Source organism: Strigops habroptila, chromosome 3 (genome assembly GCF_004027225.2).
Source record: "Strigops habroptila isolate Jane chromosome 3, bStrHab1.2.pri, whole genome shotgun sequence".
NCBI classification, from domain to species: Eukaryota; Metazoa; Chordata; class Aves; order Psittaciformes; family Psittacidae; genus Strigops; species Strigops habroptila.
The window spans coordinates 45,234,620-45,248,061 of record NC_044279.2 but is presented as its reverse complement, the minus strand read 5'-3'; the positions used below and the strand labels follow the sequence as shown (position 1 = coordinate 45,248,061).

The 13,442-nt window shown below is 34.0% G+C and overlaps 1 protein-coding gene across 1 annotated transcript in view; it reads left to right on the top strand.

The window, feature by feature from the left end:
• The window catches only part of MGAT4C (MGAT4 family member C), a 406,827-nt gene that overhangs the window by 157,381 nt on the left and 236,004 nt on the right, over window positions 1-13,442 (top strand). The gene's annotated exons all lie outside the window — the stretch shown is intronic.

The window sequence follows — 13,442 nt, the reverse complement described above, 5'->3', positions numbered from 1 at the left end:
ATTTTGAAGTTACCTTAGCTGCAATGTAACAGAGGTCAATTTTATTAAAAACAGATTTTGCTGCTGTTATCTTGGAGTCTTTGAGAGACAGTCAAGTTAAAAAATACAAGTGATGTAACAAAGTCCAGAGAACTTATAGGTGGTGATGTTTCCAGATTCTGCTGTCAGCATGGTACTCTCCTTAAGAATCTTGTCTATGCCTTGCCTTCAGGCTTGGTAACTGATAGATGGAACATGAAAAAAAACTTCCTTAAATATCCAATTTTTATTGTGGGCATGTACAAATGCTGTAATATTTTCTTTTTCTGTATACTTGCTTTCAGCTTTGTTTAAAATATAGCTGGAAAGAAGTATTAACAATGCAGAAAATAAATTAATATAGACTGGAATATCGGACTAGAGAAGCAGAAATTAATGCAGGGAGAGAATTATTTTTTTATCTAATATAACTTTGTGGATGACATTTCATAGTTATCAAGAACAAGTTATCAAAAGTATCCTGTGAATTCCTTGTAGTACAACAGCTGTCCAAATAAATGAAACATTTCTGGACAAGTTTCTAAGTAATGGAATTAGTCCCTATTTACATGGGTATGATTGAGTGTAATATTTTACACAACGTTCAAGTGTAAACTCCTACTCCACTGTAAAAGGACCGTAATTTGGAGTAATTTTTTTACTAATAAAATTTCAAAATAATGCAATAAGCAAAAAGTGCTTAATTGTAATTAATCTGATCTCTGATCTAAGGCTGTCCGTGAAAGACAAGCCTTACTATCTACACCAAACAAATCCTTTGAAATTCACGCACGCAAAATCAACTTTTAGTGTTCAATTATTTCATTAATTTTATGCAGTAGACAGGAAAGCACAGCTCTGCCTAGTAACTGTATGACAATTTTCTGCTCTACTGCTATTAAGTGCCTTAAGATTACAATAAGAAATGAGGATAAATTACGCATCCAGTAAATTTTATACTCTGTCTACCATCTCATTTTGTAAAGAAAATAACTATGGAAATAAAAATAGTAATTTTTTTAAATATCTGTGACAATTTAAAAGGAGGTTGCATAACAAATTTTGTTAGTACCCACCTGCTCTAGATAATCAGTCCCACACCTGTTCAATGTCTTTATGTCATGTATATCAGCTGTTGCTATTGCTGTGGTGGCATTATTAAAACTTTTGCATGCTGCGTTTACTCTTTCTCAAAATTACCTTTAGAGTGTTTATCTATTTCTGAAAATAATTGCATATGCATATAGCCCACTAACCCTGCTTGAAAAATTTATGCATACGTTTTGACTATATAGATGCTCTTCAATCTATTACTCTGAAAATCTTTTCCCTGTAGAGTAGCTCCTTTGCCTTTCTTTTTGAGAATAGCCATTTTGAATTAATTTTCTCAGGCACACACAGGAGAATGGTAACTGCAAAAGCTTACGAGACAACTAAGAACTGATTGTCATATGTAGAAGTAATTGAAAAAAATAAGGTAGGTGCTGAAAAATGAAGGAGGTACTTAAATCGTATACTGAATTATGTTGTCTTGATGTATCATACTCATGACAGTGCGATATGTAATATTTAGCAATTCTTTTACGTAGTACAAGCAACACTGTGGAAACCAAGCAGGAGCTCTGCAGGAGAAAGAACAGAAATTCAGAGCTGTCCTCTAGGATTCTCAGAGAGAGGTTAATCCACTGAAGTAGATTTTCTGTACTCTTCATTGGTTTTATTCAAGAAGTTATAAAATATGAGTAAACTTACTCATGTTTTTAATTGATTCTAAAATAATATTTTGAGTTTAAGGTGTATTTTACTTAATGACAAGAAAATTTTAGGTTGCCATTATCATGTGATTTAAATCTTTTACATAGATCTGTATGTGATATAAACTGGAGACACACTAGGCATATCCATAAGAATTGAATTTAAACACCTAAAATTTTTGCTTCTTCTAGTGCAATTACCAGAATGTTATTTTGTTTTAACTTGTTTGGGTACACTCTATTTAAAAAATAGGCATAATTGAACACAGGTTAAAAAATTAGTAAATTAAACATCAGAGAGCAGTCATGTAAGGAAATGAAATTTGGAATGTTATATATGAACAGACATAGAACACAATAGAAAAATTATGATTTATAAAACAAGGTGAATTTTACACTATTCCTTAGGTGATATTTTTAACAGTGTATGTAAGAGGCTTTTTTTGAGACCAATTCAATTAGAAATTGATGGCACACATGTTTCTCTATTTCACATTAGTATCACAACAAAGAATAGGCTTTTGCAGCTCTTGCAAAGCCATCAGTTGTGCATGCATTACACTGGTGAGCCAGAGTAGTTTTTGAACTGTTTATGTCTTCTTAAGCGTCTGCGTGATGAATTGTCTTTTAAAAGATGTGACAATGTCTTTAGACAGACACAAGGTTGTAATGTATATTGCACAACAGTATTTTCATAATGTTCTGCTATCAAATAGTACTTTAAATTCAAGAATTAAAAACATCAAGCATGAAAAGTTTAACGTTTAATAAAGCTCAAATATATTCTGTGTGAGCATCTAAAATATTGTAATTACTGTATCTAATTGTTAAACTATATGTTTCCGATTATTCTTGCCTCTGCAATAGCTCCTGTGGCAGATAAGTTTCAGTATTAATTAACAACCAGTACATTAATTGTATATATAGCATTTCTCAATAACAGGCAAAATTCATTCTCATTATTCTTTAACTAGGATGGTAACAAATGAGGCTGCAGTGAAAAAAGTTAGAGTATCATCAGCAGGAAGCATTCCAAGTCCAGTCAATTACATCAGGAAAGCATCATATGCTCAGTGGCCACAGTGGAGGCAAAGAAAACTGCTGTTTTTTTAATGTTCTCAAGGATCTATGATTACTGGGCATGTGGAAATGTTCTAATGTGTCTAAGCCTACTCACTGGCAATCTGTCTGACAACACAGATTTCCACACCCTCATCAAAGTAATAAATCTTAATCCTGGCAGCATTTTAAAGGAAAATATGGACAATGACAGTGTGGGATTCGACAGCAGATGGCAAATACACTAGTTTAAAATATCCAGATAGAAGCCATAGATTATATCTGTACAGCGTGCATCAGTGAAGGATCTCTGCCACATAACCCTTGGTAAAGAGAAAAAAAATTATATTAGTACAGGCAGTGGAAACGTTGAATAAACTAAAAGGACATTTATCTTACTGCATATCTTAGCCTATGATCATCAAGTTCTAGCACTCTCCTTGGCAATGTAGATTTTCCCTCAAAGAATCCAGCTGAAGGTCCTCCAGTTTTTTTATTCTCTAGTGATTGTTGAAGACTGGGTGTTGTGCTCTAAGTGACATCTTTGAATTCTTCCACTAAGCAGTTCATATAATATCAAGGGTATGTAACCTCCATTAGGAAACAGCAAACCAATCATTTACTAGTATCCTGTAAAAAAGGAAGACTACATTTTTTTCAAGTAAAAGTATTGTAAATAGTCTGGGACTAAGCCTTCTCTTCCAATTAAAACAAAACCTAATAAAAGTAAGGTAGTCTCAAATAACTGAACTGTGGATATGTAGAATCAGACCAGTACTTCCTCTCCAGCCTCAAAACCATCAGGTATAAGAATACTTTCCTCTGAACCCAGGTGGAGGATTTAGGAGACATTTGATGGTGCAGTATTGATACTGCCATTGGTATGTGCAGATATTTGGTTGTAAATGAATAGCAAGTATGCTCTTACTCATTGGTCTCAATCGCCTTTTTGATAAAATTCACAGAATAGCCTATTTGCATTTATGTCTTAGTTGGTTCATGTATCTGCCTCTAAAATTACATTTTTGCAATTGATTCCACAATAGGCAATTGTGGAACTGCTTCCAAAGCTTTTTATTTTTTGTAGCTCCACTTGGACTCTTTTGGAGCATAATAGAGGCATTTTTAGGAGGCACCTCTTACTGTGTCAGAAATGGTGATCCTTCTTAGACTACAATCCAAGAGATATTTTCACTATGATTTTTCCTACCAGAGATAGGTAGAAACAGAGTGTGGTTCAGTTGCATGGGGAGGGAGAGAGAGGGGGATGGAAGGTGCAAAGAGGGGGAAAGAGAGAAGAGCATAAAGTAAATTTTTCATTTCAGCTTTCAGTTAGAAAAAAAATACTTAAATTTTCTATACGACTTTCAAATAATGTTAGAAGTTTCAGTGACTAAACATCTCTTAAGACCATACAGCTGCACCAAAACCTATTATAATAAAAATTATGATAAAACTAAATGCATAGTAGTCTAAATATCGTTATGATATCAGCAAGATGCTACTACATTCTTGACGATCTCTGATAAAGTGCTGATATTTTAAATCAACTTTTTACGCCAGAGGTCCATCAGTTTCCAAATGAAGTGTGAAATCTCTACATACTGTCTGTCTTTTACAATATAAGTGGTTCACAGAAAGAGTCTCTTTGAAGATTGGTACAGAATTGAACACTCTGGAGAACAATTAGAAATCAGGGTGAATAGGTGATTAAGTTTTCCTTGAAGTTAATTTATAGAGTACCTTCTCTCTTCAAAAAACTGTAATCAAACTTCTGGAAGGGGACCAGTACAGTGGATCCTTCTAGTAAAAGCTTAATATGTACAATTTGTGAAAGCCAACATCTCTGCTAATCTTTCCATACAATGCCAAAACCCAGAATGGAAATATGTATTACTCAGTGAAGTAAAGGAAAAAAGATGTACAGTATGGAAAAGTAATCTGCAAGGTAGATTATTGTTGTTTTTCAGGGCACATCTACAAATTAAAAAAGGGGAAGATATAAGATTTCTTTCTCCCCCAAGGCTTTTAAAAATTATTTTTAGGTGATTCTGCTCAATGTCACTACTTTTGAATTTTGTTTCAATGTAATAAAGCATATATCATAGAAACCTAGAGTCAGCTAGGTTGGAAAAGACCTTTAAGATCATCAAGTCCAACTGTTTGCCCTGGACTGCCAAGTCCATCACTAAACCACATCACTAAAGGCCTCATCTACACATTTTTTGAAGTTTTGGACTTCTCTGGGCAGCCTGGTCCAATGCCTGGCTACTCTTTTGGTGAGGAAATTTTTCCTAATATCCAACCTAAGCCTGGTGCAGCTTGAGGCTATTCCTTCTGGTCCTATCACTTGTTGCTTGGGAGAAGAGACCAGCCACCTTCTCTCTCCATCCTCCTTTCTGGTAGTTGTAGAGAGAGATAAGGTTCCCCCTGAGCCTTCTCTTCTCCACACTAAAGGACCCCAGTTTCCTCAGCTGCTCCTCATAAGACTTGTGCTCCAGGCCCTTCACCAGCTTTGTTGCCCTTCTCTGGACCCACTCGAGCAACTCAATATCGCTTGTGTGGTGAGGGGCCCAGAACTGAACACAGTATTATTTGAGGTGTGGCCTCACCAGTGCCGAGTTTAGGGGGATTATTACTTGGCTGGTCCTACTAGACACGCTATTTCTGATACAGAGATATAGAAATGGATGTAGTGTAAATGTTTGTATGGACTTCATGGGGGTATGAATATTCATGGCATACAAAAATTCCTATGAAATATTTGGATTTTGAATATTACATGGCTGATAATCCAAGTTAAACTGCTTTTAAGAGAAGTAAGTTCAGAAGACTGAATAATAGTGAGAAAAAACTTTCATTAACAATTAAAATAATACATTTGAATCCTCAGGCATTTTATGGCCACCTGTGATTTAGCTGTTAATGTACCTGAAAGCCATACATAGAAACATATGTCAACATGTTTGACAAATCATATGTCAATGTACAAGATGGATTAATATAATTAAAATTAGTTCTTTCTGATAAGGAAAGTGCATTGTTTGTTTTTAGCTAAACTACCCATTATATGGAAACAAATTAAAATGGTAAATGGAACAGTAATTTGGTAAAAAGAGCAAAAGAACACTGCTGATATTTGGGCGAAGTTTTTTTAATACTGTACTTGTCACCTGGAAAGTAGCCTTGAATCTATGATTACCAAAACTACTGTGATTCTAGTTGGACTTCTAGAAGTTTTGCAAGGAAGTTGCTTCTATTACTGACTGAAATACTTTGATCTTGTCCATTGTGGTAACTATTGGTTGAACATTTTCTCGAAACACGCATTTTCGCTGCATTGACAATATCAACAGCAAAGATACTAATTCGGTTCCTTTTTTTGCTTTTAATTTATTTACCTCTGTTCTTCTTTTAAGTGAATTTCACATGTGTGTGGGTTTGAGGTTTTGTGTTTGGGTTCGTGGGGTTTTTTTTAAAATATATCTTATGGAAGAAATCCAGAGCTAAAATTGCCATATTTTCTATTGCCATAGATATTATTTGAAATATAAATGAGACTAACTGAATTTTGTATTTAGAACTAATACAGGGTGTTTTTTTAGAGATACCTGAAAGGACTTGGAAAAAACATATGACTGGAGTCTGTGGAACAGTATCTCTGTACTTATTTCAAAAAGCTCAAAACGAAAATTAGAACACATCCTTACAGACAATTAGAATCAACAAAAATCCCTGAAATGTGTGTGTAAAATGCATACAGATATATGTATACTTACATACATATATATAGTAGTCTAACTAGCCTGTTTAGTGTATGATCAATCAGCTTTCATCACTATAAAGATGTGAATGTTTCTTTGTCACTTTTTTCTTTTTATCCCATGAATTTTGCTTTAGTAATGAGACATGCATGTTAAACTTACTTTCTTGAGGAAGGGAAATTCTAGGGAATAAAATATTGCCTGGAAAAGAAATATAAACAAAGGAAATATTTTTATATTAATTAAATTCTCTCTTTCTAGCAGAAAAGATGTTTTGTCATGTAGTTATTCCCCTTATCATTTGAGATAATACACAGTTGGTATAAAGATATGAATAACGAACAAGTTTGTATATCTTTATTCTAAATAATGTATCATTACTGGATATTTTTCCTGTGCAGAATTGGACAGAATTCATTTGCCTTCTAGGAGAGTACTGGGGTTTTTTTGTCCATAGGATTCTGCAACAAATTAATTACTATTTGTTATCATAAAGTATTCTAACAATATATTTATTTCATTTGTATAGAAATAGACTGTTTGATCTCTTTTCATGTGGATTATTTATAGTCTGTTATTACTGAGAGTTTGTTTGCCCTATGTATGAAGCCAAACCTCTTGTGCAAAGAAAATTGTTATATTTAGACCCACTAGGAATTGTAAAGATATACAATTTTTATTAGTTTAAATAATAAATCGTGACATGTCACATTTACATTAAGAAAATAATTTGGAATTTCTCCGTGGAATGTGGAAGCAATGTAGGATTCAGTTAAGACTGATGCTTAAATGTAGGTATGTAGAACCGCTGTCAACATGTTAGCTTCCCCGTTAGCTAACATTACCAACGGAGCCCAGAGAGCTTTGATGCCTAAGGCAGAGTTCAGCTATCTAAACGTAGTTTTAGTCAACCTAAAACATGTCACACAATCTTCACAGTCTCTGGCTGCCATTCCAGCAAGTCACAGGTTTTTCCATAAGCTCCTTGTCACATGCACCTGCCTTGTGTGAGAGAGAAACCACTCAGTGTTACAAGTGGCATTTGATATTTCTGTTTATAAACTGGTATTGCATGCCTATTGTATAGACAGGCAAATAATTCTCCTGTTTCTGCTGACTGTATTTTATGACTCTTCATTGACTATAATGGAAGATTAGACACCAAGTTCACGCATATATATATCTAATACTGGTTTTCTTAATTTTGTAATAAAACCCATCCAACCACCTGTCATACAATTCCTGGATGTAATCCACATCCTTCACCAGCCTGGTCTCAGGTTATGTTGTGTTTCTAAATATTTAAATTATGACTTTAAATCTCTTTAGTTTCCTTCAGCCATACAATTATAAAAAGGAAATTGTTATATGATAAACAGAATATTAAGAATAACAGGCAAACCACCTATGGAGAATCAGAAAATTAACAGAATGTGTAATCGAAAATAATATATAAGGACAATAATTACAATTATTATCAGGAAATAATTCGAGATCAGTCAATAAATAATTTGAACATACATTCCTTTCTTTTTTGCTTAAAAATGTAAATTAATAGTACAATGTTTTTCATGAAATTAAGATATAGATGACAGATTTTGTATTTTCCAATATTTATAGGTACTATAATATAACTTCTAGCAATTTATACACTAGGTAGAAGAAGGAAGAAAAAAACATGAAAAAAATATACACAAACATGAATTACATTGCACCACTACCAGTACCTATGTAATAAATTAGACATAGTCCTTGAGAAAATACTTTACATGGGAAATATTCTCTTAAAGATGCTTTTTTGTGTGTTTGTCTGTCTGTCTATCTATCTATTTATCTATCTTCGCTTTACCTTTACACCCATTTTTCCAAGAAGGGATCAAGATAGGCTGATTTGGCTTATTCTTTCAGATTGTCATTCTGTACTGTAATGTCTTATATTTCATTTAATAGAAAATTAAACCTCTAGCCTTTGGGATTGCCAAGCAGAAATGAAAGCCTTTCTGAACTTGAGAAAACTGTATCTATTAATGAATGTTTTGGCAGATTCTGAAATGATTTTTCAGATTTCAAAAATCTTTTCCTTTCAACTTATTGGTGCCCAGTTAGGTTCCAGTAATAATAACATGAGTTTTAACATTAACTATTTATCTCATTGATGTTCAAAGTATATTACAAAGAAAAGATTATCATATGATGAAGCCTGCACCCTACTGTGTGCAATTTCCAACATAAATTTCACAAACATACTTTGTAAGGCTAAAACCAAAAGGCTGGGGGAAGCTTGAACTATTTAATATCACTCAGTATGTCTGAGAAAAATGTGTTCTTTTTAGAGCATTTTGTTTGTATTTTATCCAATGACCACTTGATGCAAAATTCATGCTAAGCCCAGGGAGAGGGGGCGTTTGTTTACAGTTAAAATGCTGTTCACTGGCTACGTGATCCTCTTTGCTCTTCAGTCTTGCCCACTTTTCATTTTTGGCGACATTTAGACGTGTTCTCAGATGTGAAAACTGAAACACTGGAAACACATTAAATATTCCTTACATTTTACTTAACGAAAAAGAAACAGAGAATTCTGTTAAGATGTACTTCTTTGCAATATATATAAGTAAGTCAAACAGAAGAACTCACATGCCTGTATAAAAGACCCTGTCCCACCAAAGCCAAGTGGCATAAATTTCTTGCATTCTCTGGCATGGGGAGACCCAACACTACTTCATTTGTCTTAGTTCTGTGAAATGTGCTTACTAAGCAAAAGACTGTCCACCTGAATCTTATTTTTGTTCAGTAATATATACCTGACATAGGCATTCTGAATTTGATCTCCAGAGCTTATATAGCATTCATAAAAAAGTGGATGGAATTGGTCAGCTAAACTAACTCTTTAACAGGGCCGTAAGGGTTCCATCTAATAGTAGTGGGGGAAGGAAAGAAGTGCATAAAACTTGCTTCTTAGGAGAGTTACTACTCTGTGTCATGTTTTCACTATCTACCTTCTTTAGTTATGATGCTGAATCTAAGCCTTTAGTGTATAAGCATCTTTCCATCAGGTTTCAATGCGTTAGGCATCAGAACAGGAAAAGACAGAACGGAATGGAACGGAACAGAATGGAACAGAACAGGAATTTATGGTTATATCACTAAACACAGTTTCAAGCCAGATGCATATACACACACACTCAAAAAAAAAAAAAAAAGTCATAGAGAAACTTTGTGAACCATAGAAATGAAAAAAAAAAAATCCTCAGCTTGTTTGGAGAGCAATATAACAACGTATAATCTTAGGTCTTAAGTTACAGGAAGTTCTAGATATTCTGCTACCCAATATTTGATGTAGCGCTGAACAAGGTTTTGTGTAGCATTTTATTTTAAAGTAATGCTAATCTTACTAGTTGTTCAATAGCCAGAATGATGTCAAGGAATAAGGGCAACAATGAATAAACAAATAATTTTTTTTTAATACTTGGTTTCAAGTTTGGTTTTAAGGTTCTTGAAAATATAACTGCAAGTGATATCATTGCTTAATCTGGAGGCTACTAAATTAGAATTTTCCCAATTATCTATCTTAGCATTAGATGTGAGGAAAACTGGAAAACTGTGTCTGGATAGCATAAAATTGGCCCCTGGCATCTTAAGCATGATGAATATTTATTACGATTGTCATCTAGAAGACAGACAGGACCAGTTTCAAAGAGCTTGCATTTCTGATTCAAGTAACCTGCTGAGCTAATTTGAAATTCACTGTATTTGTCACGCTAGAGTAAGTGTGCTTATGCCTTTCAATAGCTTTACTCTTTTACCGAATAGCTATGTGAGAATGCAGGACAACGTACATTGAAACAAAGAATCAAACTGTGGAATGAAATAAAAAATGACATCTGCTTTTATGGTAAACACTCTTCATGCTTCCTGGAGTCTGTGTTAATCATGGATGTTGTAGCACAACCAAGAAAATATAAGAGAGCAGGTTCTTAGAGAAATGATTGTTACAGGATGGCTTTCTGAGCTTTACTAGAATATCATTAAGCTCTATACACTTCTCTTACTGGTAATTCAATTTTGCTGTGTTAGAAATAAACCTTAATTATGATGCTTATGTGGTACTTGTACAGCACTTAGGAAAACCCTATGTGAAAAGAACAATCACAGACCTATTCTATAATATGAGAAAGGAAATGAAAACAGAAAACAAAAATCTGTCATAAATTGGCTGCATAAAGAATAAATAGTGATAGAGCTGAATATTTTTATTGTTTGAACTGAAAGAGCCAAAATGCAATTTCATCTTCTTACAGATAATGATTGGCACTGTATCAGGAAAATTGCCCAGCTACTAATATCAATCCCTAAGGAAAGCATTATTGTTCAATGAAAATGTAAAATTTAACTTTTTTTAAATGCCACCATAAGTAAGTGGCTGTGCTTTCTTACCTTGTTTTATATGTAAGATCCTTAAAAAAGAATAATCTTAAGTTTAAGAACCCAATACAATTATATTTGTGAATACAGACCTTTTTTTTTTTTTCTGATACATTACTAGGTAGTAGTAATTCAGTGAAAGAAAATATTAGTGTCTGACTCCCTGCCCCAGACCCATCTTTTTCCAGATACATATAATAATAATGGGAATGCATGTTTTACATGGTGAGATGAGTTGCCTGGCAACAACATCAGTGTCAGTTTCTCTTCAGTATGTAGTATGTGTCAATGTCTAGAATGCTATTTATCTTCATTAGACCTAAGTAATTTAGGTTGTCAAGTCTCTGGTGACCATTAGGTATCTGATAACCATATATTTTGTGCTTGACCAGGTGCACTTACAAGTAAAATAAAAATAACATGAACTCTATCCCGTATTTCCAGATTATGGCATCATTAACACCGGAGTGTTGCCTCCCTCTTCTTTGTCCTCTATTCTGATTGGTATTCATGAAGTAAACTGTGCCAACAGAAAGTGAAGACCAAGCCTTAATTATCAACATTGCTTTTAACAGTGGCATTGTTCTAACTAGGACTGTCTTAGCATAACTGTGCCCCTTGCATTTCACTTAAAAATTCTTAAGATGCTTCTTTCCAGTGTACCACCCAATAAGAGTGACAAATTTTTTAAAGTCACTAAAGGTAGCTCTGGATCACTATGTGCATAATTTACGCTATTTGAAAAAACCCAAAACAAACAAACAAACCCAAAACTACAAACAAAAAAACCCCCAACAAAACCAACCTAACAAAAAAAACCAAAACACCCCCCCACAAGCCCCAAACAATTAACCCCCCTGTATATCTCTACCTCTCTATATATACACATGCATATCTATAAATATGTATATATGCATATATGTATCCGGATACGTATATACCCTCCCCGACATTTCTGTCCCAAAGCTGTGTTGCAGTTGCAACACAGAAATTACCAACTGTGCCACAGTTACCTTGCAATGATTTACTCCTCTTCAGAAGAAAAACAATATGCTGTTGGTCATAAAGTTTCTCAGGTGACAGAGATCACCTGAGAACCTCTCATATTAATAAGATTTAAAAAAATCTTTGCATAAATGTTTACATTTGAAAGTGTTTCTTATGGTGTCATTAATTGTATATAGCTTACAAAAGCTTAACACTACACATTCTTAAGAGACTGATTCTAACTATGACATATGCCAAAGCATATAGAGAAACTTGAATGGGAAGGTCAAAAATAGCTTAGTTTTATTTAACCTGACCCTTTTACACTTTTTGATTATGCTTCTGACAAAAGAGAGACATTGTATAAAAATATCAATACTAGCTGTTTAAATGCTGCCAACATATGTGTGGAAATGAATTTTTTTCTTTATCTTTTTCAATATGTAATGTGAAGTATCACAACAGATGAAATGGTAACAAATTGGATGTTCTGTTCTTTCAAATGACCATATCTTACTTATATGTATTATGTTTTTTGAACTGAACAGCATGAAGGGTGACTGTTGGAAACAAAAAGGAGGATTTGTGGATTGAATATTTAGATTAAATATATGTATTCTTTTATTTTTTTTAAACTTAGTCTCCTATTCTTATGTGTTTAATTTGAATATCTTAGGTGACAGAGTAGCCTATTTTCAACAGTAGTTCTAAACTCTAAGGTAGAACTATCCTACATTTGGTAATTGTTTAAGAATGTTATGTTTAAACAAATCCGTTTGCAAGGGGGATGGCAATTGCAATAAACTAAGACATCAGAAAGAAGGATAAAAGAAACAAAAAACACACAGAAATAGTTTAAGATGCAATGTGTGTATATCAGCTCCGTATTAACATCATGTTAACATAGATGTCTACATGTGACATGAAATGATGGAATTCAACATCCTGAAGGAAGTAGTGAAAACAAGCAGCAGGTTTAACACCCTGAATTTCATCAGATTTTGGTTCGTTCAAGGAAATGGTAAGTGGGATCTCATGGGAGGCGGCTCTGAATGGCAAAGGAGAGCAGGAAAGGTGTCAGGTCTTTAAGGACACCATTATTAAAGTGCAAGAAAAGTCTATCCTGACACCCAGGAAAACAAGTAGATAGATCAGGAGACTGACTTGGCTAAGCAGGGAGCCCATATGAGAGCTTGAGCTGGATATTGATGATGTGATTGTATGTGAGATAGATGTCTAAACCTCCAAGATACTTGATGTATATCTATAGCTCAACTCATTCATTTAATAGACTTCCAGGGCCATCCGATTTGCCCTAATTTATTCACTACATCTATACAGGAATAGCAGGACTTACAGGAGACATGCCTTTCTGGAATGGCAGCTGATGGTTAGGCAGGATACCACAAGGGATTTTGAATGCTACAGTCCATTTATG